Source organism: Ochotona princeps, chromosome 14, assembly GCF_030435755.1.
Source record: "Ochotona princeps isolate mOchPri1 chromosome 14, mOchPri1.hap1, whole genome shotgun sequence".
NCBI classification, from domain to species: domain Eukaryota; kingdom Metazoa; phylum Chordata; class Mammalia; order Lagomorpha; family Ochotonidae; genus Ochotona; species Ochotona princeps.
Window position 1 is genome coordinate 37,002,767 of NC_080845.1, and position 21,304 is coordinate 37,024,070.

At 45.3% G+C, this 21,304-nt stretch overlaps 1 protein-coding gene across 1 annotated transcript in view; it reads left to right on the plus strand.

Moving 5' to 3' along the window:
• The first annotated feature begins 10,181 nt into the window (after positions 1–10,181).
• Positions 10,182–21,304, plus strand: part of MOB3B (MOB kinase activator 3B) — a 175,246-nt gene continuing 164,123 nt past the window's right edge. The window contains exon 1 of the mRNA XM_058672631.1: positions 10,182–10,497. The gene's annotated coding sequence lies outside the window, so the exon portion shown is untranslated. The remainder of the gene's footprint in view (positions 10,498–21,304) is intronic.

Consider the following 21,304-nt stretch of genomic DNA (forward strand, 5'->3'; position numbering starts at 1 on the left):
TCCGGGGCTGAGTGAGGAACAACTTCAAAGAAAAACCTAGTGTTGCATCTGCAGAAAGAAATGGAAAAGAGCACCAGAAAACCTAGAGACAAGGAATGAGAATGAAAGTGTAATGCAATTTCACGTGAAAGGGAAGTTGTTATTAGTAATCTTGATAAGTTATCCAGCCACTGTCAGCCTTCTTTGGAGCAAGGTAACACACAGTTTTTTTGTTTGTTTTTTGCATCATCGGGGCTGTTAAATACCCAAGGCAAGGGTCTTTCATATTACTGGATGTGAAATGTTGTCCGAATTTGAGGTTGGCCAGTGGCCATTTAGAAATTCAATAATTGTTCAACCCAGGAGGATTTCCAAATGGTGAAGCAGCTTCTAGGGAGGAAATTAATATTGAACAATGTATATAAAAGCACATTGGAATGTTGGGAAAATAGGGTCCCAAGAAAGTGGAACAGCTGGAGGCTAAAAAAGGTCAGGTTGAATGATACCCTCACTTTCGTCTCTTCCCTTAATTATGATGTGCAAGAGAAAATCTTGTTTATTTTTTATGCCAGGAGGGCAGGGGGTGGTTTGGAGAGGTTCCCAGTTCATCAAAAGCTACCTTCATTCTGCCCACAGAATGGTTTCCTTCATTTCTTTCCCACAGACAGGCAAGGAGAGCTGAGGACATACAAAGACCCTTTTCTGTTTGCCACAGGAGGCAGTTGGGGGTTAAGGTCCAATTTGTTGGTAGCGGTAGGAGGCATTGTTCACAAAAGCAGTGAGTCTGTGTTTATCAGATAGAAAGGACCACTGGGGCGATCCTAGCTGCTTCTGTGTCTTCTGCTCTGCTCTATTAATTGCCTTGAGAGTACAGCTTTCTAAACCATTGTACCCCATGGTACACTTAGCTTTCATCCCACAGCTGATTTTATGAGTCCAACCTGAGATGCCTTTGAGTGTGACAGCCATAGTTTCTGGTTCACCTGGCAACTAACCCTCCTTGGGTTCTAATTCAGTTGACCTCTGTTTTGGAGAATTTGCCTACACTAGTTAAAGTACTGAGGCAGACCACTGGTGTATCACATTTAGCAAGGGCACTCAAAAAGAGGCATTTATTAAAGATTCAAACTCAAAAACAAACAAACAAAAAGATACAGAAAAGCTTAGCTTGCAGGGAGACCTGAGGAAGCATTGAGTTACTATAGAGTGATAAAATCAGATTCTAAGAAGAGGTGCAAAGAGCACAGTCACTTTTCAATAAAATTTATCTAAGCAATAGCACAGGAAAGAACCTAGGACAAAAGGTAGACAGTTGTCCATCATGATCCATCCAGTTCAATTGTCATCAGTTCAGCTTGGATCAGTGTCATGCGTTCTTTCCAACTTTGCACCTCTGGCTTTACGATGCTATAGTTCTGTAAAACCAGAGTGATATGATGTTGCTTTCAAAGGAAATTACTGGATATTTCTAGTATCATTATAAAAGTTATGTGCTGGGTGGGCACCATGGCTCAACAGGCTTAATACTTCACCTTCAAGTGCTAGCATCCCGTATGGGTGCCTGTTCATGACCTGGTTGCTCCACTTCCAATCCAGCTCCCTGTTTATGGTCTGGGAAAGCAACAGAGGATGGCCCAAGTCCTTGGGACCTTGAACCCACGTGGGAGACCTGGAAGAAGCTGCCAGCTCCTGGTTTCGGATCAGCTCAGCTCTGGCCATTGCAGCCTTTTAGGAACTCAATCAGCAGATGCCAGATTTGGCTCTGTCTCTCCTCCTCTCTGTGTATCAGCCTTTCCAATAAAAATAAATAAATCTTTTTAAAAAACTGTACTTTCAGGGCTGGGTGCTATAGCGTAGTGATTAACGTCCTCACCTTGCATGCCTGGGATCTTCCTCTCTGTCTCTCCTCCTCTCTGCGTATCTGACTTTCCAATAAAAAAAAATACTTTCAAGTAGTCCTTGAATTCTGACAGTTGTTATCCAGAAAGATTGACTGGGGGCTGTGCTCATCAGTGACTATGCAACATGATTCTTCACTTTATTCTTTTGCTACCTGTGCCTTTGGGTTTGTTTTTTTTTTTTTTGTATTTTGATATATTTTTTTAAAGATTTATTTTATTTTTATGTCAAAGCCAGATACACAGAGAGGAGGAGAGACAGAAAGGAAGATTTTCCATCCGATGATTTACACCCCAAGCGGCCGCAACAGCCAGTGCTGCGCCGATCAGAAACCAGGAGCCAGGAGCTCTTCTAGGTCTCCCATGTGGGTGCAGGGTCCTGAGGTTTTGGGCCATCCTCGACTGCTTTCCCAGGCCACAAGCAGAGAGCTGGATGGGAAGTGGAGCTGCCAGGATTAGAACCAGCGCCCATATGGGATCCCCGTACTTTCAAGGTGAGGACTTTAGCCACTAGGCCACTGCGCTGGGCCCGATACTTTTTTTTTAATTTATTTTTACCAGAAAGGCAGATTTACAGAGAGAAGGAGAGACAGAGAGCAAAATTGTCCATCTGCTGGTTCACTCCCCAAGTGTCTGCTATGGCCTGAGTTGAGCCAATCTGAAACCAAGAGCCAGGAGCTTCCTCTAGTCTCCCATGTGGGAGCAGGCTTTGGGCCATCCTCTACTGCCTTCCCAGGTCCAATGCAGGGACTTGGATGGGGAGTGGAGCAGCCAGGACATGAACTGGCACCCAGGTAGGATCTTGGCACATGTGAGGTGAGAATTTAGCCACTGAGCCATTGAGCCGGGCACTGTTTTTATGATGCTTTTTGACAAGAAGCTATAGTGAACTACTTTCCAACAGTTTTTTTTTTTATTTTTTAATTTTTCTCATGATCCACTGACAAAAGGTTAGTTTCCCTCTTGAAAGGCAGAATTAGAAATGATGGAAACTAATTTGGACAAGGAAAGTGAATGTTACTCATGCTATTCCCAGCTGCCTGGAAATATTCTTTTGTTTTTGCAAATTTTAAAGATGGCATACCAGACAGAGAACAATGCAGTTTCTGGATTCATTGTCAAGATAGAATGCGCTATAATAATTATGTTGTATGAGAACTATATATTGGGAACAACAACAGGTGATATTCTTTGAGCATTTCCCTTGTGACAGACACTATATTATGTACATGTTATACATTTCTGTTGTACAATTAACTATGTTAGAAGTAGGGGCCCTACACGATGGCTTAGTGGTTAAATCCTTACCTTGCATGCAACAGGATCCCTTCTGGGCCCCAGTTCATGTCTTAGATGGTATACTTCCCTTCCAGCTCCATACTTATGGCCTGAGAAGGCAGTTGAGGTTGGCCCAAAACCTTGGGACCCTGCACCTGTGCGGAAGACCAGGAAGAAGCTCCTGGCTCCTGGCTTCAGATCAGCTCAGCTCCGGCTGTTGCAGCTACTTGGAAACTGAACCAGCAGATGGAATAGCTTTCCCTCTTTCTCTCATTCTCTCTGCAAAACTGACTTTTCAATAAAAAATAAAGAAATCTTTAAAATATTTTATTGGGCTTGGCATGGTAGCCTAGTGGCTAAAGTTCTCACTTTGTATGTGCAGCATCCCATAAGGGCACCAGTTCGTATCCCAGCTGCTCCACTTTGATAATAACACGCGTGGACTCTGACTGATGGTCAAAGCCAAAGTTTATTAGTGGCATCAGACTTTATACACTGAGGGTCATATGGGATAAGGGAGGAAGTATTTTGAGCTTATCAGCAAAACCCATCAAGTGTTTCTATACTTTTGTTTGAACTCCTTTTGTTTTGTATATTCTACCAAGTGTTCTCATTCACATGCTGTCCACTCAACTGTTCTCATACAAATGATATCCAATCAGTTATACAAAAGGTATCCATTGGGTTGTTACTACAAATATTGTCCAATCAACTGTAATCCTGTGCTTGCTGACCTTCTAGGGTCACAGTGTCCTCCTACACCATTGAGGCTGCTTGGGGAGTGAATCATCAGATGGAAGATCTTCCTCTCTGTTTCCTCTTTTCTACATATTTGACTTTCCAATAAAAGTAAATGAAACTTTTTAAAAAATTCTGTTTCAGAAAATGACACACTTCAGATGGCAGTAATAAAGCTGTGGAAAGTCCTATAAGAAGCCATGAATAGCAGGGGTTCAAGTAGTTGGGCCACCTTCCACGGCTTTCTGAGGCACATTTGTAGGTAGCATAATTGGAAGCCTAGTAACTGGGACTCAAGCCAGTAACAATATGGGATGCTCACATTGCAGACAGCATCTTCAACTGCTATACCGTAAGTGCTGCCCAGATGGCTGACTCTTAATCAGCAAGCCACTTGTCCATCCTGTTTCTTTCAACTGAGCTTGACTTGTCCCTTTTCCTTGCAGATAAATTCATGACTGTTTTATCCAAATTTCTCTGATGTATTCCGTGGGATCCTGAAGAGAATCCTCTGAAATGCCCAAAAGCCAACAGCCTCCTTACCAAGTAGCTTTTCCAGCTATGCATTAGGACACAGAGAACCCTAAGGTCTGTAAAGTTCAGAATTAATGTTTCGGTCAGATTATACTGGGTTTAGAGTCCGGGTAAGTCACATAAGCCTTCGGGACTGGTACTTCATCTATGAAATGGAAATGATGAAACCCAAACTTATTTGGAGGTCAAGAATTGGCAAGTTACTCTCTTTGTCCTTTTTCATTCTCTTAGAATTTTTGGAATCTAAGATATATGGGGGAATTATTGATCTTTCGTTCCCTTTTTATAAGGCAAACACAGTTAATGGTCCTTGAAGACATTTTGTCCAGCAAGTTTATTGTTGTCTTGTGAGTTACAACTTCAGACATTTCTTTGGCAGTTGCATCAGGTAGTTTTTTCCATTAATAACTGTTTAAAAAATTAAATTTCCTTTGATCTTGAGCCTAGTGTTTGCAATCATGGTTGTTATCATCTAACTACATGCCTCATCTTCATACCAACTAGCTGACTCTTGGATTCCTGAATACATCTTGGTTTGTATCTACGCTCCTGAAACTGTAGTTCTATGGCTCTGTATCAAATAACTCATCTACCTGATTCTGACAATAATTACCATTTTCAAATTCAATTCAAATGTCCCATCCTCTTTGAAGCTCTGCTCAATCATTTCCATTTAAAATTAATCCTTTTTGTTTCTGTGTTCAACAGACATGTTTTGGGCCTTTTCTATCCTATCCTATACTCTTCTTTTTAAAATTACTATTTGTGATTATATTGCCATTCTTTTTTTTTTTTTTAGATTTGTTTGTTTATATTGGAAAGGCAGATATACAGAGAGAAGGAGAGAAAGAGAGAGAAGGATCTTCCATCTGCTAGTTCACTCCCCAAGTGAGTGCAACAGCCAGAGCTGAGCTGATTCAAAGCCAGGAGCCAGGAGCCAGGAACTTCTTCCTGGTCTCCCAGGTGGGTGCAGGGTGGCGTTCTCCACTGCTTTCCCAGGCCACAGGCAGGGAGCTGGAAGGGAAGTGGAGCGGCTGGGATATGAACTGGGGCCCATATGGGATGCTGGCACATGTAAGGCAAGGACTTTAGCTGCTAAGCTACTGTGCCAGGCCCATCTTGTCATTTTTATTAGTTCGGATGCACCTGAGGGAAAACCCAAGATCTCCTGCTGCCTCTTGATAGTGGCAGAGGAGTGTGAGGGTTACTGTCATAGGCTTAAGTTACACAACTGAATGTATAACCTGCCTACATGGTGTTTTAAGTATCTGACCTTGGATACATAAACCTTATAGCATATACATTCCTCACCTGTACCTACCATATAGAGATCATGTGAGATTTAAATGAGAGAATCTGTTTAAAGGGCTTATAAAGTACCTGATATAGTATAGTATGAGTGCTCAGTAGATGCTAAATAGTTATATATTTGTAAGAGATCTTTTCTCTAGTTACTTCAATAAATACTGATCAAGTTTCACATTAGTAACATTGGGCTGCCAGACAAAATATCCTGGATCAGGTGGCTGACAGATCTAGAGTGTCAGTTTGCTTATTGGTAAGGGCCTCTTCATGGCTTGCAGAGGCCTTCCCTTGTGCTCTGTCCTTACGTGGTAGACATAGCTCTCTCATCCTCCTTCCGTAAAATCAATTTTCCCGTAATGAGGCATTCACCACCATGACCTCATCTATCCCTAGCTACCTCCCCAAAGACTTATCCTCTAATACCCACCACATTACAGGTTAGGGATTCAGACTTTGGATTTTGAGACGTCATTATTCAGTCTATATCAAGGTTACCATTTACTGAATCAGTCTAGAGAAATAGCAGTGAGCCAAACAGCTTAATCTCATTCTCATGGGAAGAGTAGGACAGTGTAGGTAGGCAGAATAATAACTCCCAAAGATTATATGACTCATCTCCACCACATGTGAATATGTTACAATTCATGGCAAAGGGGAATGAGGTTACAGGTGGAATTAAACTGGCTGGTAAGCTGACTTCAGCAGAGGGAGATAATCCTGGATTATCTGGATAGGCTAAGTGTAATTCTAAGGGTCTATGGTATGGAAATGGAAACAGACTACAGGTAAGTGGTTTCTGCCTAGCCTTGTTTTTTTGCCAATATGCCTATTTGTGCTTTTAAATAAAATTGAGGGATGGGTAGGTATTATAGTGTGGTGGGTTATGCTACAGTTGGGAAGGGTCACCTCTCAAAATGGGAGTGCCTGGTTCCAGTTCCAGCTATTCCACTTCTGATTCTAGTTTCCTACTATTGCTTCCTGGGAAGTAGTAGGTGATGGCTCAAGTCCCATACATATGGAGACCCAAACAGAGTTCTGGGCTCCTGGTTGTAGCCTGGTCCAACCCTGGAGGTTGTGGGCATGTAAGGAGTGAACCAGCAGATGGAAGATCTCTGCTTCTCATTCTTTCTCATTCTGTTTCTCTTGTTCCTACTTTGCCTTTCTAGTCCATGAAAATAGATAAGTAGGGCTGGCATGTTGGCTTAATTGGCTAGTACTCCACCTTCAAGTGCTGAGCTCTTGTGTCAGCTCTAGTTTGTATCCCAAAGGCTCCACTTCCCATCCTGCTCCTTGCTTGTGGCCATAGCAAGCAGTGGAGGATGGCCTAATGCCTTGGGATCCTGCACCCAAGTGGGAAAAGGCTCCTGTCTCCCAGTTTCAGATTGTCTCAGCTCTGGCTATTGCAACCATTTGTATATCTTTTTCTCTTTGTATGTCTGTCTTTCCAAAATAAATAAATGCATCTTAAAAAAAAAAAAGGAAAGAAAGAAACATTTAGATAGAGTTAAAAGAGGAGCGCTTTAGTTAGTTTTTGAGCAAAGAACTAGAGGGTTGAAATAATATTAGAGCATGAGGTATCTGAGAATTCAGGAAGACTGCTCCTGGCAGAGGTAGAACAAGCATCAAAGCCAGGTAATAGCAGATTACCTGAGATTTCTGGGAGCCAAGGAACATATCATAGTCAGAGAAGCATCTATGAAGAGATGAGTTGTCAGAGATGGGGTGAGCAACAAAGAGATGTTGATTTGCACTGGTTTTATTTTGAGTGAGGTAGAAAGCAAAGATTTTGAGTAGCAGAGTGACATATGACTTGCATTTTAACAGGAATGACAATGGCTGCTCTATGGAGAAAGAACCGTGCCAGATAGGGAATGAACGGAAGCTGGGGAATCAGGTGGGTGGCTACTGTGTTAATCCATTCTAAAGAGGTGGGTGGCTTGTTCAGGGTGGTAAACTGCGGGGTTGATGGAAAGATGTCTACCTTTGGATATCTTTTGAAGGCAACAAGATTTGTGAACAGGCCAGGGGTAGAATAGAAAAGTCAAAGCTGATTCCACAGTTTGCGGACTGAGCAACTGAAAGGTTGGAGTGGTCGTTCACTGATTACATGTGAGAGGATTGGTTCAGTTTGAGTGAGTTCTTGTTGGTACTCAAACCCTCCCCTTCCTCCATTATTTCCCTTTCGGTGGCTCTTCCAATGACGAAAAGATATGTACACACGGGGAATAATAACCAGTGTGAAGTTGTGTCATGTCCCATTCACCTGGATATTGCTTAATACCTAGGCAAGGCTCTGATAACAGATTGCAGAATGAGATGAGATACCGGAAGACCAAGGAGGCCTCAGATCTAGAACACTAGGCCTTCAGAGCGGATTCCAGAGGTAGACATATCTTCCTCCAGCCACCTGGTAACAAGCAGAAAAGCAGGACTAGAGTGTGGGTGACTACCCACTGGTCAGTTATCATAGGAATACCAGATTTCCCACTGGTTCCCAGGGTAAGAGCTGGTAGCAAGGGATGGGCAGTGTGGTGTACATACAAGGCTGAAACCCAAGGGGAGAGGTGGGGACAGTTACACCGAGTAGAAATTAGTGGCCCCTTAGCCCTGCCAAAGGCCTCTGTGTTTGCACCTGAAAGGGCTGAAGCTGGATCTCAATGCCTCACTTCTGTTCTCTCAACAGGAAAGAAAAGGTCACATAATAAAAATTCCAGGGCAGACAACAGCCTCCTCTCAATTAGAGAGAAGGACTAATAAAGACAGGCTGGCATAATTAAGAGACACTTGCATCCATATTGTTCTAGATGGTGAAGGGCCGATTACTATGCAGGCCAAGGGACAATGGAAGCCTTGAATGCAGTCACAGGGTCTGAGTATCTGCAGACCGGGTCTGTTTGGGGATGAGTTTGCAATGGGAATATTGCTTGGTGGCTGTGTTTTTGTATCTGGCAGTGTCCCCCTCATGTCTGAATTTTATATTCATAATCACTAATATCTTTGCATTGCACAAATAACACAGAATTAAACAAAATTGTATTATCCTGGATGATATCCCTAGGTAATGGCTATTTAATACATGATTTAAAAAAAAAGTTTTTTGTTTTTTTTTATTGGAAAGGCAGATTTACAGAGATAAGGAGAAACAGAAAGATCTTCCATCTGTTGGTTCACTCCCCAGGTGGCTGCAGCGGCCAGAGCTGAGCTGATTCAAAGCCATGAGCTTTTTCTGGGCCTCCCACATGGGTGAAGGACCCAAGGCTTTGGGTCATTAGCTACTGCTTTCCCGAGCCAAAAGCAGGGAGGTGGATGTGAAGTGGAGCAGTGGGGACATGAACTAGCACCCGTATGGGATCCTGGTGCATGCGAGGTGAGGATTTAGCCACTGAGCCATCGCACCTGGCCCTTAATACATGATTCTTGCAATTATCAGAGATGACCAGCCAGCAGGTGTGTGGATTTTAGAGATTTTCATTTAGTAATTTACGTAAGCCGCTTTTGGGAGCCATATTTTTTCCATATATCCTAATTTAACAAGGCTTTCAGTGTCTTTTCGAAGTGTGTGCTAAGATTTGTAAAGAGCAGCTTTTATAAAGTATTTAATTATTACTATTTGTTTCAGAGAGAGAGACACAGATTTGCTTGCTCACCGCCTCCCCCCGCCCCCCGCACACACACCCCAACCATCAGGGCTGGGGCTTCCCTGGCCAGGAAGGTACTCAGGCTGTCCATGCTGAGTTCCAGGGGTCTCTCACCATCTGCTGCTGCCAAGGGTGCAAGTGAGGAGGAAGCTGGAAAGGGGGATGGAGGCAGGCTATTGGCCCCAAGTGGTGCAAACACAGGCCCTTGGAATGCAATCCTTAGTCAGTATGCACAGGGATCCAGAAGACCCAGTTCTTTTTCTCAGGACAGCAGGAAACTGGCATTTAATGGCACCCGCTGTGAACTCAGAATACTTTAACATATGTAGCTTATCTGTAAGGACCACCCTTCTCCTATCTACAGAGGCAAAGACTGAGGGCCACAGGTTGTATGTAGTAGCCCAAGATTAACGCTCTGCTTGAAAACCCAAATTTGTCCTATTACTCTCAGCTGATTCTGGTAAATCTGCTAGAAGCTCAAAAGTATTTGCCGGGGGTTACGCCCTGCTGGGGGTCAGGCAGTCTACGGCATTTTTCGACACTGGCAAAGTATGAAGATTATAGCATTTCACCCTAAGTGCTTTAAATATGGCCGTCGTGCGCTCGACGCCTCCTTTTCTTCTGTGTCATTTTCGTCGCCGTCTTGGCTCGTGGGTGGGGGTCTTTTCTGCAGGTCCTGAGCCTCCCATACAACGCCTGTGTCCTGCTTGACTCGCCTAAGGCCAGGCCCGGCTGCAGGCGCCCAGACCGCGCGCCCTCGGAGCTGCAGTCCCCGCAGGCGGCCGCCAGGGGTCCCCGCTCGGCGCCCCGCACGCTGCTGGTCAAGCCCCCGCGGGCTGCGCGGCGCGCCGGGTGCTGTGGGGGCCGCTTTGGAGCGGCGGCGGCTGCAGCTCGAGTCAGGGCGCTGGTCCTAGAGCCCTTCGCGTGGGTCCGCGAGCGTCGCCCCTCCTGCCCGAGTTCACCCCTTGTCTGTCGCGCCGCTTGCAGCTGACCAGGCGAGGGGAACCGACAGGGCCCTGGCTTGAAGGTAAAACCCCGCGGTGAGAGCGAGCCCGACCCGGGAGACGGAAGGCGGCGCGCAGCCCGGCAGCTCCTCGTTTTCAAGGATCACGCCCAGGCGGGCAGAGGTATGGGGCGCACCTGGGACGGGAGCAACAGGGGAGCGGGAACAGAGGCGTGAAGTGGGGTGAAGTGTTGGACCTGCTCTGGCGCCCGCTTCCCAGGGTTTCCGGGGCCAGAGCCCGTTTCAGACCCGAGCCCACGCCGTGGCTGCTGGGCCGCCCCTGGTGCGCAGTTCCCGGGCATGAGCGTGCGTCCAGCTCCCCACTCCGGGATCCGTGGCCTTGACTTTTAAAATTCTGAGCGAAACAACTCCTTTCTTCAGGGCACAAGTGTGTCCGTAAACCGGTCCAGAATTGCAGATACGTGCTGGATGCGAGTTGGGCTGTATGTGGGTGGCGGAAAGACAAACTTTACGCAAGTGCGACTGGGCGGGGGGGGGGGGGGGGCACCACGTTTGGACGTCCGGGTCTCGAGCGAGGCAGCTGGGCTCGGAGCTGCGTCAAGGGAACTGCGCACCGTCAGCCGCCTTACCCCGAGGCTGCAGATGCTTCGTGGAGGGCGGGAGTGAGTTAAGAACCTACAAATCTTGCTGAACTCTTGGGCCAACAACTGTCAAGCTTCGGCAGCGCCAGCCCCTCCCTTTCCCTGCTCTGGGGAAGAACGGGAAAAACCTCCTAACTTTTCCTCGATTGCTCCTCCCCGTTTTCCGGACCCCTCTCGGGGTGCGGTAAACGGCCGAAGCCTGCAGCCAGGCAGGTACCAGAGACCCTAAATCCCTCGTGATCTTGCCACCCCCATCCCCCCTTCCCGGGCTCCTCCTAGAGCTCTCCCTGCGGGGACCATGCCCCCGAGCTGCCTGCTGCCGTGGCGAATGGCCTTTTGTTTCACTACGTTTCCCCCATTGTTTGCCTTTCCAACATCTGGTGGGGCTTGAGAAGCGAAGGAAGCCCCCCTCGCCTCTCTTTCCCAGCCTCCTGCGATAGCCGCCCAGCTCTCTTGGGTTGGGGATCCTGGTCGGGGAAGAGAAGAGCCCAACCCCAGCGAGGCTGCCTCAGCCTGGGGGTTAGGAGGGCTGAGGGAAAGTTGTGGGTTCCCACCTCCTGGGCTGCCTGTGGCCCAGGGCGCGTTTTTCAGAGGTTATCCACAGGTCTGAGGAGGGTGCTGCTTTAGAGAGTGGGCACGCAGTTCCACCCACGGGGTGTCCAGTGGTTAGTTCCATTTCAACCTCCGGGCGAAAGCGGCTGTCAGGGCAGCAGGAGGAGGTCGGGGCACCTCTGGTAGGGCGGAAAGCCAAGGTTTTGGGGTTTGCGAGTTTGCAAAGGCTGGAGGGCAGGAGAGTCTCTCACAGAGAACTGAGGTGCAAATAGCTTTGCTAGTTTCAGGCCTGGGAATGTCTCCGGAATGGGCACAGAGTTTTGATTTCACAAGAGCTGCACCTTTCAACCCCCATGCCCTCTCTGCAGTGTGGGAAAAGCAGACCCAGGCAACATTCACACTTGCAAAGACCCACTGAGCAGGTGCCCTGGACTCTGCCCCATATCCCCTGTTGGCTTAAGAGTGGCCTCGTGTGCCTGCCCAAGTTAGATGCTTGCACACCATGTACTGTCTCAGAAACTGTGGATTATTTATCAAAGAACTTGGTCGGAAGCAGAGCAGCCTATCTGAGAAGCCAGGGGCCCCACCGGGTGCTCTGGGAGTCCTCTAGCCTGTGAGGAAAGTCGGGGGGCGGTGCACCACTCTGCACCTGTTGGAACCTTCCCTTTCCATATCCTGGCAGTGGATTCTTTTTTGTAGGATGCCCAAAGAGCCCATCTTCCAAGGAGATTCAGTTACACTTATTTTGTCCTATTAAAAAAAAAGCCAATTACTTACTGGAAAGGCAATTACACAGAGAGAACCCTTGCATCTGCTGGTTCACTGTGCAAATGGCTGCAAAGGCTGGGGCTGGGCCATGTGGGATCCAGGAGCTGGACCTCCATCCTGATCTCTCCCATAGGTGGCAGGGGCCAAAGGACTTGGCCATTTCCTGTCTTCTGTTGCTTTTGCAGGTGCATTAGGAAGGAGCTAGATCAGAATTGGGGCGACTCCGAAGGCTTCCATTGTTGCGGGCAGTGGTTTAATCCTGTTTGCCACAGTGCTAGCCCATGTGCTCCTACTTTTGATCCCTCGGCACTTTAGGAGATGGAGGAGGTTTCTGGGGGAATGTGGAACTTAGAGGTGAAGTCAGAACCTCTCGTCCCTTCTGAAATGATTCACCGCACTATGTGTGACCTGAATACTGAAACACATTTAGTGAAAACTGCTTGGCTGGACACAATTCTTAGGAGTTTTTCCTTTAGAGACTTAACAGAACTTGGAGACTTGTATTTATTTATTTGACAGGAAAAAAAAAGGGAAAGGAAAAGAGAAAGAAAAGGAGAAAAAGAAAGAGGTATTTTCCTCTGGTTCTCTCCCAAATAACTGCCCAACCATGGCTATGCCAAGCCAAGCACAGGAGCGTGGATGCCCTGCGGGGTGGGTGACAGCTCTGGATGAAGCACACGGCCCATCGTCTCTTCCTTCCAGGCATGTTAGCAGGGCTGGGGCAGAAGTGCAGGAACTCCAGCATGAGATGTGGGCATAGTGAGCAGGTGTCACAGGTAGTAGCATAAGCCGCTGGGCCACATTGCCCAATCCCGGGCTTCTGGAGTCCACTGAGTCGGGAGTGTGGACACACAGAGCACTTTGTCCAGTAATTTCTGGATGACTAGTAGGACCAATAAAAGAAATAAGCAGAATCTTTGCAGTAGTAGAGGCATTTTGGAAACATTTTATTATGAAAATGATCTCCAAGGAAGTATTCTTTTGAAATTTAGCAGTAGCCGTGGAGGCAAAGAATTGGAAATAACCTGCTAGGGAAGACCTGCTTGGGCACAGCTTGTTGAAGTACCCAAAGGCATCATTAAGAAAGGTAAAGCACCCTGCTTGTCCTGCAAGAAGAGTCAGGACATCATAGCCGATGGTAGGCTCATGCAGTTTTTTTCTTTTTTTTTTTAATTTGAAAAATTCATTGTAAGAAAAAGTAGACACTACAGAGACAGAAGTGTGTGGGGGGAAGAGGAGGCATATTATCAACAGGGTTTCATGAGCGTTTTTATCCAGGTATTTTGTTGGGATAAGTTTCTGGAGATGTGTTGGGGTTGGTATGCTTTGTGCGGTATTTAAGATTACCCTTTTACTTTATAGGAGGTGGACGTTGGTTCCCCTTCTCTCGCCTGTTCCCAGTTGTCCACGAGGTTATTTATGTCTTGTACCCCACATTCCTTTCATATTCCATATTGCCTTACTTTTCCACCTCTGCCATACTGATGGGAATGGAATATCTCTTTTTACCTGTTTTATATATGTTTGATCAAAAGCGAGATTGAACATTTCTCCTGTTGTTGGTGTTCCGGCCTTTGTGCTGGGGTAACTGTGTCCCTGGCAGTGTTCCTCCGGGTGTTCTCCTTTTGCCTTTGACTCGATCTGCTTCCCTCACGGTGTCCTGTACGGACTTCTGCGCCTGCTGACACAACCACACAGTTTGTATTGACTGTACATGCAAGGCATTTCTGGACTGATTCTCTATTTACCAGCCCCTCTTCATAGCAAATGCTTGCTAAGACTGCATCCATACATCATTAAAGTAGCTGTCCTAATTTAAATAAAGTTATAAGAAAGACCAGGCAAGGGCATTATTTGAGAAATTTGTAGAAAATACCAAATTGGTGGCACATTTTACATTTACAGCATTTCAGTTAATGAATTGTTTTAAGAAATGGATTGATTATATTAACACATTTCATCATCTCCTCCTCCTGCTGGCAAACCAGGTGCATTGGTCCACAACTTCTTGTTGTAAATATTTCCTTTAACTTTTTGACAGAAATTGGCCTCACTTTCATCAAAAGGTTACTTCTTTGGCTATATTGTTTGACCCCCCACACTTGGAACACTCTGGAATCTGAACTGTTGAGCAGGGGATTCTGTTTGTTTGTTTTAAAAATTTATTTATTTTTAATGGAAAGGCAGATATACAGAGAGGAGGAGAGACAGAGAGGAAGATCTTCCATCGATGGTTCACTCCCCAAACGGCTGCAACAGCTGGAGCTGCACTGATTTGATCCCAAGCCAGGAGCTTCTTCTGGGTCTCCCAAGCTTTGGGCTGTCCTTGACTGCATTCCCAGGTCACAAGCAAGAAGCTGGATGGGAAGCGGGGCCTAAATGGGATCCCAGTGCGTTCAAGGCGAGGACTTTAACTACTAGGCTCTAGCCTTGGGCCCTAGCAGGAAATTCTTAATGCACTCACAGGATAGATCTCCCAATGGCTAAACGAGGTACATTTCATCGTCTTGAGTGCATTGTGTAGCTGCATTCTCCAAGCTAATGTTTTTTCTTGAAGATAAATGATTCTGAAATGAGGTAGAGGAGAGAGAGGGAGAGAAAATCCGCTCAGCCAGATGGTGAGTTAATACAGATGAAGACTCACACAAGAAGTTAAGTGAATCATCCAGGTCATCTTGGTATAAAATAGCTTTGAAAGAGGCGAAAGATATAGAAATGTCATCTGTTATTAAAATGGTTTCCATGATGGACAGAAAGTTGTCTTTTTTTTTTTTTTTTAAAGATTTACTCACTTTATTACAGTCAGATATACAGAGAGGAGGAGAGACAAAGAGGAAGATCTTCCATCCGATGTTTCACTCCCCAAGTGAGCTGCAACGGGCCGATGCGCGCCTATCCGAAGCCAGGAACCAGGAACCTCCTCCAGGTCTCCCACGCGGGTGCAGTGTCCCAAAGCTTTGGGCCGTCCTCAACTGCTTTCCCAGGCCACAAGCAAGGAGCTGGATGGGAAGTGGAGCTTCCGGGATTAGAACCGGCGAAAGTTGTCTTTTAATTGGGAGAAGTCTATGCAAAATTCTGCCATAGTACTTGACTCTAGGCCCAGCATTTCTGACTTGAAAAATAACAAAAGGCACTACACATTTCTCAAGCATTTTCCATGTCTTTTAGACACAGGATTCAAACAGTATATGTCTTGGGAGTCTTTACTAGTTTTCTATAATGAAATCATAGGCTCACAGAATTGAGTGAGAGACCAGTGGTCATTTGGTTCAACTGTCTATTCAATTTCAAATGATTCACATGATTTTTTTTAAAGATTTATTTATTTTTGTTGCAAAGTCAGATATACACAGAGGAGGAGAGACAGAGAGGAAGATCTTCTGTATGATGATTCACTCCCCAAGTGACCGCAGCAGCTGGAGCTGTGCCAATCCAAAGCTAGGAAGGAGCCAGGAACTCTTCCAAGTTTGCCACACAGGTGGAGGGTCCTAAGGTTTGGGCCATCCTCGACTGCTTCCCCCAGCCACAAGCAAGGAGCTGGATGGGAAGTGGGGCCCCTGGGATTAGAACCGGTGCCCATATGGAATCCCAGCGTGTACAAGGCGAGGACTTTAGCCACTAGGCCACCACACTGGGCCCTATTCACATGATTCTTAACTTTCTTAAAGTCATGAGATGCCATTTGAAAAACCAGACAAACCAGGCTGAGAAGCAAATTGGTTAGTACTGTCAGCCATTTTTTCTCCTGGGTATGAGGGGGCAAGGAAGGGTTTTAATACTTAAGTGCTTGACTCTTAATGTGCTGCACTTCCAAAATAATAAACTCTTTTGACACCAGAGACTTTAGTAATTGAAATGGGACCTTTTGCTTTCTTCATGGCTCCATGTCCCCTATCCATTAACTTCATGAAGCTCAAAGGTGGTAAAGCAAAGCCAGGGTCAAGTGACTCAAGAGTAAGAAAGAGTAGAAGAAGATGTAGAGGGAGATGGTCTTCCTCTATTAAACCTGTCTTCAGGATTTTCTAACTAGATGCTGCTTAGCCCAAGAGTAGTTGGTGTTATCTCTGTTTGGGAGCATGATCATGGCCAAATTTTAGAGATACCAAACATTATACAACATAGCAATAAACCAACCAAGGGCAGGCTGACAGGATACCAAAAGTCATGCTTTAGACAAAGGTGAAGGGGGAGGAAAAGGAGCAGGAAATTTTTGGACAGAAATGGCATTTTTAATTCTAAGAATATACCTTATTTCCTCCTGAGAAATGCTATGAATTTCTGAAAGTAATAAAAGCATCTTCTGCTGTCTAATAGGACGATCTCCCTTGCACAGTGACTGTATTTCTTGTCTTGCAGGAAATTGTTCATCCTGTAGAAATAGTTCTCAGTTCTGGGTTGATGAGCTGGAAGACCATAGCATCTGAGTATTTCATCTCCTCTTTGCTGGCTAGTGTGTCTGCCTTTAAACATTGTCCCAGATACACTACTTGGTGGTAAAATCCCACTAGGATTTGTGCCAGATGTTTCTCTTCCCAAGTGGACTGCAAGGCGAGTGTGGATATTTCTTAGCAGGCTTCCACGATGTGCCTTTTCGCTGGCTGGTTGTAGGAGAGGATCTCTTGGGGAAACGTGAAAGCCTCGAATTCTCTTAGACACTCTATAGGAAATGGATTGCTTACGCTGCTCAGAAGTCTCAGATTCCTCCAGATGACTGTATTGAGGCTAACACTCAGTAAGTTATAATTCAGAGCTTGGAAACCAATAATGAACAGACATACCAAGTATGCATGCCACCAACATTTTTGAATCATGTTGGGCTTGCGGTTTGTTCTTCCCAAGCAAAAATATCTACAAAACCAAGGTTGACAGTGCTGTTTTCAGTACTCCTTTGTGGACCTTTATATATGACTTTCTTCAGCAGGAGGAATTTTCTCGTTAGTCCTTTTATAGTTCTCAGGGTTGCAGCCCGTTGCTTTGCCTCTGAGGCTTGTTTGACTCTGCGTGACATGCTGATTTTGGAAGTGCTATCTGCTTTTCAAATGAGCAATGCATTGCTACTGTGTTACCTTCGATGCCTTCATGATCCGTCCCAGCACTGTGGAATCATCACAGTACACCCTACCCAGTGTTTCTGAAAGCTGGGACTCTCACCCAGCTGTAGTAGAAGACCTTCCCGAAGATACTGTGTGTGCCTGGCTCTGTAGACAGATACCCTTGCTCATTGATTTCATAGACATTGACCACGAGATTGTGATTGTTTGATTACTAGGTCATGAGAACATATTATAGTTTAATGCTGTTACTTTTTTTTTTCATGTTTGGATATGTTCTCTTTTTATTTGATTTCAATGAGTCTTACAAAAGAAGGGGGAAAAGTTAGTCCTTTTAAGCATGACCCTTGTCAAATAGAAGTTTAAATTGTCTTGGTTTTCCTTGACTTTTACAGCATGTTGGCCTTCTCCGACCAGCCCTTCCTTTAGGCATATCCATTCCTGACCAGCACTGCTGCATATGTCTCTGATAAGCTTTCTTAGAAGTCCTCCAGTGGGTTACATATTTCACAATATGAGTCTGCTTCCTTAGCTTTGCTTCTGTAGCATCCTACTTTTTTATTTTCAAGGCAGTAGTTTAGACAATAGCTTAGAGCTTCTGCATGGTTATCTTTGCATCTTGCTTGAGGTTTCTGGACTCTGCAAAGCCTTTTGTTTGTTCTCATGCTTGTTTTTCAATGAAAAGGTATTTGAGTATGAGGTCATGTACTTTAGTTAAGCTAATTCATACCTTGCTCAATAATACTGTTGTAGTGGTGGCTGTATGCTATCCATGGCATTTATTTTGGCCAGCTCAGTTTCTTCTGGTAATGGTCAAGGCAAATGGATTCCTTTCTCTGGAAAGTAGAATGAGAGCATAACACATTTTTACATGTCTGTGTTTAACAAGTAAGAAGGGAATTTAAAACCAGATAAGATGAAATATAAAAGGTTGTTCAGTGACTTTCAGGGGAGGAGAGGTTCTACTTGGAGTGGGTGAAAGTAGCTTCAGATATGGCTGTTTTCAGCCACTTTGAGTTCCCTATGTTTTCTACTATACATGATTTTGCCATTTTAGCCCTCTCATTCCAGGTTTTTCCCCTTAACTGTCATATCATATCATATCATATCATATCATATCATATCATATCATATCATCTATATTTTTTCAAAAGTCTAAGAATTTGTCATATGCCAGTTACATGATCTCAAGAAGCTCATGGTTGAAGAAGCAAGTCTCTTCTGTAGGAGTAATTCATAGGGCGTTGTTGGAGCATGAACCTCATTGTCCACCTGCTGAAAATGTTGACAGTATTCCTCACAGAAAAAGGAAAGTTGACTGGCTTTAAGGCCATCCCTCTACCACCACTAGATTGTCTGGTTTACCAAACAAAGAAATCCTTTGCTGTTAGCCCCAAATTCAAATGTAACTGGACATTTTTGTTTAAACTGCTAGTGCTGTCCACCAGCAGGCCCCCACTGACTTCTCCGCAGGGCTCACATTTGGCCTCCTCCCCAGATAATGGTTGCCCTGCTACTCTCCTCTTCTTCAAAGCTGCACTTGATTCCACTTCTCTCTGCAGACTTGTGCACATATCCTGAACAACAGTGCTCCTCCAAAGAGGGAGAGTGCTGTACTGAAACTGAAGCTTGCACACACTCAGAAACATGAGCTCACACAGAACCGCTCAGATTGGAAGCATGTTGCATGATCAGTCATTTGCTCATTCCTCTGTCCTATAAAATTGTGCCATTTCAGTGTGTCTCAAAATACAGTAAAAATTAGAAACTTTTTTTTTGTCTTAAGATTTATTTGTTTTTAGTGGAAAGTCAGATTCACAGAAAGAAGGAGCAACAGAGAGGAAGACCTTCTGGCCACAACGCACGGAGCTGAACCAAGCCAAAACCAGGAGCTAGGAGTTTCTTCTGGGTCTCCCGTGTGGGTGCAGGGTCCTAAGGCTTTGGGCTAATCTCTTCTGCTTTCCCAGGCCACAGACAGGGAGCTGGATGGGAAGTGGAGCAGCTAGGATGGGAACCATTTTTAATCCTTGAAGGTACTAATCAGAACTGTGGAGTCTGTCCAGTATTTCATTAGGAGAATATGCATTGGTATGCTAATGTTGTTTCTGTGGTGCCTGCCCTTACTTCCCTGACATGCCCTGCAGTCACATTAAGTGGTCAGGCTCTTCTCAGAGGGAAGGCTGATGAGCAGGGTCTGACCTGTTGTCCATGAACTGTGTGCAGTCTGCGTGTATTGCAAACTTAACAGTAATGGGCAAGACACAATTTGTTTGACAAAATGGAGAGTGAGACATTTTCAGTCTAGACAAGATAGCTGTGATTCAGCTCAGGGGCATTTGGCATCTGCTGATAAGATTTATTGCTTGCCATGAAAAGGCAAGTTTGAAGCAGGGTGAGAGCAAGCTTGTTGATCATTGATATTATTCAGTAAGTGAACTTCAGTCATTCTACCTGTGGGGTCAGAAGTTGCTTAAACCCAGTGAAGCCTGAGGAATGGAAAGCTCGGCAGCCAGGCTTGGCAATCCTCTCCGCGCCGGGTGTAGATAAACATGACCACTACGTTGTATGCAGTTCGTTTTAGCCTGGACCATTCCTGAAAGCTATGTTTGTATTTTACTCACTACTGACTGCGTGCTTGGGCCTGTCTATTGAATGATCCTCTGGTCTCTTTCTTGGCTGTATTTTTCTTTTCTTTTTTTTTTTTTAAAGATTTATTTATTTTTATTACAAAGTCAGATACACAGAGAGGAGGAGAGACAAAGAGGAAAATCTTCCATCCGATGATTTACTCCCCAAGTGAGCTGCAACGGCCGGTGCTGCACTGATCCGAAGCCAGGAACCAGGAACCTCTTCCAGGTCTCCCACAGAGTGCAGGGTCCCAAAGCGTTGGGCTGTCCTTGAATGCTTTCCCAGGCCACAAGCAGGGAGCTGGATGGGAAGTGGAGCTGCCGGGATTCAAACCGGCACCCATATGGGATCCTGGTGTGTTCAAGGCGAGGACTTTAGCTGCTAGGCCACGCCGCCGGGCCCGGCTGTACTTTTCTTAATGTTGTATCTGATATAGAAATGTTTCATGACTATATGAGCAATACACAGACATATCTGTGTTGTGAAATTTCAGAAGCTTCGTGGAAAGTGTAAGCATTACTTGACAGCTCAGCCTTGTGTTGTGTGCCTGTTCTCCCTGTAGGAACTACAGTTATCTGGTGTGTGGCCTTGTTTGAAAGATTCCTTTCCATTAAAGTCTAACTTCTATGTAGGGTAGGTGCAACAGCTGACTTATTTGCTGCCACCTCCTGAACACCCAGCAGGACTCAGATTGAGAGAGGGCAGGATCACTCCCATGGGTGGCACTAGTAGGACTTGTACATTTGTGTTTTTAAATTGTCAAAATAGGTGATGTCATTTGAATATTATTTTGATTGATCCCCAAGGACTGATGTGTTAAATGCTTGGTCCCCAGATGCTACTGGGAGGTGGTAGATCTTTGAGCAGGTTGGAGGGGAGTCCTTCGATCACTAGGGGTGTCTTTTGGAAGGCTGTTCTCATGCGGCTTGTCGAGTTCTGTGCAAGGGTTGCTATGAAAGCTGCAGTTTGGGTCTCCACACTCTTCTGCTCTGGACTTGCCATGTGTTCCTTCTTCCACATTTGTTCCACCACTGCCATCCATTGCCCTCACAGAAGCCAAGTCAATGTAGATGCCCAATCGTGAACTTGAACCTCCCAAACTGTAAGGCTGCATAAACTTTTTGTCTTGAAAGCTAGTTGCCTCTAGAGTTTTGTTATCATGACAAAACATTGGCTCATAAAATGGGGTTGTTAAATTGTGATGTGCTTTGATGTGTAATCGTGTTAAGTGTATCTTTGTGACTCTGTGTGTATGCATGTGTACCTCATTTGGGGCTAATATTAAACAGTATGCATTATAATCCCTTAGTGGATATGAGGTCCTTAATTA